Here is a 5,521-nt window from a genome sequence, read left to right on the forward strand (position 1 = left end):
GTCTGTGTTGATGTCCATGGCTCCTGATACCATCATAGGCTGTGAGAATAGGGCAGTACAGAATTTGTCCCACTCCTCACTGGCTGCAACACTAGGGAAAACTGTTTCTGCTCCTTACAGGCTTGAGCACTTAGGAGAGAGTGTCCTACACCTCACCAGGGCTGCACAGCAGTGCTCACCCTGTTCATAGGGGCATGAGCAAGCTGACCCTGAGGGTATGAGAATGGGAGAGCAAGTCACATCCCTCTTGTGTGCCATATGGTAGCATGGGTGAGGGAAAGATGCTGTCCTCTCCTCGCCCCTCACCAGTTGAGGGACCTTGTGCCTTGCACAAGTAGAGTCAACCCTGTAGACAGTGGGCGAGCCAGCCCTGAGGATGTGAAAGGGGTATAGCTGGTACCTCCTCCATGTCTGCAGTATGGTGGGCTGGAGATGCCCTTCCCACTTGCCCCTACTGCCTCCAGTTGGAAAAGAAGCTGACCCTCCCCTTTACCAGTTGCAACACTTGAGAAAGCAGGTCCTGCACCCCATCTGGGCTGCACAGCAGAGCTGACCTTGTTGGGGGTGCATCAAGGTGAGCTGGTCTAAAAACATGACTGTGGGAGATCTGACCCCACCTCTCATCTGCCTTATGGTGGCATGGTGGGGGAGAGATGCCCTCCCCCATGATGCACTCCCCCACCACTACTCCTGAGGAGTATGGGAGAGCTGGCTCTGAGGTCTTAAGATTGGAGAGCTGCCCCTGCCCCTGTCCCTCCCCAGCTGCAGCACACAGGAGAGCAGACCCTGCTCTTCACCTGGGCAATACAGTAGAGCCGACCCTGTTGGTGGATGTGTGGATGAGCCAGCCTCAAATTTGTGAGCATGAGAGAGCTGTCCCCAAAACTCATCTGTCATGTGGAGGCATGGGCGGGGGCGAGATGCCCCTCCTTATTCCTCACCACCTGCAACAAATGGGGAGCAGACGCTCCCCCTAACCAGCTGCAGCACTCAGGAGAGCAGGCCCTGCTCCTCACCTGTTTAGCACAATAGAGCTGACCCCTTTGGTGCAGACACAGCTGAGCTGGCCCTGAGGGTGTGCAGGTGGGATAACTAGCCACATCCCCATCATCTGCCATGTGGTGGGGAGGGTGAGGGAGAGATGCCCTCCCCCTTGCCCCTGCCACCTGTGACGGTGAGGGAGTTGACCCTCCCTCATACCAGCTGCAGTACTTGGGAAAGTGGGCACTGCACCTCATCTGGACAGCACAGTAGAGTAGACCCTATTGACAGGGGTGAGGGTGACCTAGATGGAGAACGTGAGTGTGGGAGATCTGGCCCCTTCTTCATCTGCCATGTGGTGGTGGGGATGGGGAAGAGATGCCCTCCCCACCTTGCCAGCACAGTAGAGTAGACCCTATTGACAGGGGTGAGGGTGACCTAGATGGAGAACGTGAGTGTGGGAGATCTGGCCCCTTCTTCATCTACCATGTGGTGGTGGGGATGGGGAAGAGATGCCCTCCCCACCTTGCCACCTGTGTTAGGTGAGAGAGCTGGCCCTGAGGTCATAGAGCAGGAGAGCTGTCGCTGCCCCTCATCAGCTGCAGCACTCAGGAGATTAGCCCCTGCACCTCTCCTGGGCAACACAGTAGAGCTGGCCCTGAATGAACAGGTGTGGTCAAGCTGACACTGAGTGTGTGAAAGCAAGAGAACCGGCCCCACCTCTTGCTCATCACTGCAAGGGGTGAACTAGCCAGGGTAATGCTGGAGAGCTCACACTAGAGGTGAGGATGGGGAGGAGCTGGTGGGCTGCCAAACTTTGCAACTGTGCAGGTCCAGAACCAGGGTTATGAGTTGGCCCACCCCAACATCCACGCCATCTATGATCTGCTGGAGCACATGAAGGGGCCAGTCCTGCAGACCCAAAGCTCCAGGATCTCCATGACACACCAAACAACAAGATATCCAAGAGGAGTTCCAGTGAGTGTCCAGTACCAAAAGTGTAGTAGAAACCAGAGGCCTCAAACCAAACTAATGACTCATTGCAATGAGCACTTGCAAGTAAAGATATATGGACAAAAGAGCTTACTGCATGACTCATGGTGTCACACTGAAGCTTCCATGATGAGATTTTTTTTCCTTTCTTCCTTCTTTTTTTCTCTTAAATTTTATTTTATTTTATTTTGGAGGGAGGTTGCAAGGGCAGAGGGCAGATATGAAGGAACAGGGAAATGAATGGGATTGAGATGCATGATGTGAAAGACACAACAAATAAAAAGAAATTTTAAAAATTCAAAGTGGAGAAAGGAATGGATGTAAATATAGCCTTTTAATATATTTTCTCTCTTGCTGATCTTTATGATCATGTTACAATGATTTCAAAATATCTTGTTTTAATTAAAATGGATGTCTGTAAGCATTGTGATAACCACAAAACAAAAATCTGTAAGGAGGACTGCAGAGATTGCTGTTAAGAGAACTTGCTGATCTTTGCAGAGGACCCAGGTTCAGTTCCCAGCACCCACATGGTGGCTCACAACCCTCTGTAACTCCACTTGGAAAGGATCCAACACCTTCTTTTGACCTCCATGGACAGCAAACACACATACAGTGCACATACATAAATGCAGGAAAAACACTCATACAAATAAAATAAATCTAAGAAAAACCTATAGTGGACAAACCAATAATACTAAGCAAGGAATCCAAATGTATATAATTTAGGAAATCAGTCACAAAGAGAGACTGTAAGGAAGGGAGAGATGAGCTACAGTAAAACCAGAGAACAAGTTGCAAAAGGGTTGTGATAGAAACCATATATATTGCTGTGGAATAATCCTTTTGTACACTGTGAGTATGCATTACTCTCATTGGTTTTCTCAAAAACCAACTGACCAATATGTAAGCAGGAATAGGTTAGGCAGGAGAGCTGAGATTGAGAGAAGGCAGGGAAGAAGAGGGCAGAGTCACCGGATGCAGAGGGAGCAGGAGATGAAAATACTGTGCTGAGAAGAGGAGCCACCACTTGGTACAGCATAGATAAGAAATATGGGTTAATTTAAGCTGAAAGAGCTGGCTGAGAATAAGCTTAATGTATCAGCTGAGTAGTTATAATTAATAATAAGTCTCTCTGTGTGGCTATTTGCAAGCCAGAAGTCTCAACAAAACATTCTGCCTACAACCTATCAATAGTTTCTTTAGACGTAAGAAACTATTTCCAATTGATACACAGAGAATACCACAATGGTTTAAAAAGCAAGACCAAGTATAGAGTTACATAAAAGAAACCTCACTTCACAAGACACACACAGGTTGAAGGCAAAGGTATAGAATAAGAGCCTAGAACCTTCTCTAAAGGAAGAGGATTCTAGGAAATGAAATAGAGAAATATACATTGAGAACAAAATTAACTAAGAAAAATGTTAAAAAATCAAAAGACCCAAATGAACAATTTTGGTAAAGTGAACAACTTCTTGGTGTAATAGTAGGGATGAAATGTCCAGTCTTACCAGAAGGTATTAATACTGCTGTAGCACCAGTCTGAGAATACAGCAGTGTCGAAAGCAGGATCAGTACTTCTGGAAACAAAGGCTATTGTACGTTCAAGTAAACACTGATAGGGATCTGTGCCCTTCATTCACGCAGTCTCTGTAAGTCACGTCTTTCCTTATTTCTTTCAGGCAGTGTTCACTGACCAGCTTCCTCACTGTCCGTCTCATCTAGAATCTTTTAGAATCTAGAGTACATACCACGGCATCTATACAAGAACGGCTGCTTTTCAATCTATTCTCTGCAAGGCAAACAAAAGAGATTTCTTTTACCTCATGGATTGTTGGAATTACAGATATGAGCCACCAAGTCCACTTTCTACAATCAATGTCTGTGAATGCGATTTTTATTCACATATAAATTAATGAATTTTAGGAGATTAAAACATGGATTAAACATGAATTAGTGTTGGAAATTTGAACATCTATAATCAGGGAAAAAATTAAAAGTCTATGTACCCTTATAGCTTTGAATATTATTGCTTTCTTCATTTAAGTATACCCTACCTAAAATTTGTAATGTCATCTACAAGATTGGCTAAGAACTCAGAATTTTCTTACAAAATTTTCATTCCCATAAATTTTAATTACAGGTTCCTATATTAGTTACTTTTCTGTTGCTGTGATAAAATATTATGGCCAAGGCAGCTTAGCGAAGGAAGAGCTTATTTGGGCTCCTGGTTTCAGAGGTTTAGAATCCATGGTTGTGGTGCAGAGATAGCAGGCAGCAGGCAGTGGATGCGGAGAGTAGATGATGAGTTCTCACATCTTGAACCAGAAGCAAGAGGATTTTGAAACCTCAAAATTTGTGCCCAAGGCGGATCTCTGTGAGTTCGAGACCAGCCTGGTCTACAGAGCTAGTTCCAGGACAGGCTCCAAAGCCACAGAGAAACCCTGTCTCGAAAAACCAAAAAAAAAAAATTGTGCCCTGTGACATATTTCCTCCAGGAAGGTCACATCTCTCAAACCTATCCAGTTTCATGAACTGGGGACCAAGTGTTCAAACATTGGCGCCTATGGAGAACAATCTCATTCAAAGCACCACAACTCCCAAATTCTTTGATTCTCCATTAGTGGTATTTTTAACTCTCTAAAGCCCCCCCAAGTGACATTTTTTCCTATATGTTTAATTCTACTGGTGTAAAAATGCTTCTTTCTTCATATTTCTTAATATCACACCTATATTGTTACTAATTTAGCCTTCAATCATAACAGCTACAAGAGGATCAGACACTCCATTTTGTGTCCTTACTTTGCTATAAACTGATGACAAAGGAAGTGTCACACAGGAAATGTTAGTGATGAGAAGATTCTCAATAAGCAGGCACTGAGGTAAGAGTAACTGCTTCGCAGCCTATACACTAAATCCAAAGATAAAACCGCATTTAGGATGCACCCCTTGCACACACCTCCTTTTGTATAAGCAATACAGTCAGTGTAGCTGTTGATATGATAGTACTTATAGGACTTTTTCCGCAGATGGTTGGTGACGCAGAACAAATTCTGGCTAAGGGCCTCCATCTTTTCTTGGTGGTATCATTCTATGAGCCATCTACTCAGCATTAAAAGATCATATGCTTTACGTTATTTCCCTAAAATGGTAATGAAACATATTGAGCCATCTAAATTTTCTCAGTTATATTAGGAGGGAATAAAAACAGCATTTGAACAGTCTCTGGCATCAGAGAAACCATGCTACAGCTTCTTATTGTGGGACCTAAAGCAAGTTACCCAAGTGTGGTTATTTTTTTGGGGGGGGGGTTGGGTTTTTTTTTTTTTTGAGACAATGTTTTACTGTGTAGCTCAAGTTAGGCTCAAATCCACAATCCTCATGACTCAGTCTCCCGAGTGCTGGGATTATCGTCATGTGTAACCACACCTGGCTACTTAGACATGACTATCCACAAAATGGGCACGATAGGCAGTGGTCTACTTATGGACCCTAAGATTCTTTCCCAAGGCCTTGATTATTTGCCTCCTAATTCTTTTTTTTT

Source organism: Microtus ochrogaster, chromosome X, assembly GCF_000317375.1.
Source record: "Microtus ochrogaster isolate Prairie Vole_2 chromosome X, MicOch1.0, whole genome shotgun sequence".
Taxonomy (NCBI): domain Eukaryota; kingdom Metazoa; phylum Chordata; class Mammalia; order Rodentia; family Cricetidae; genus Microtus; species Microtus ochrogaster.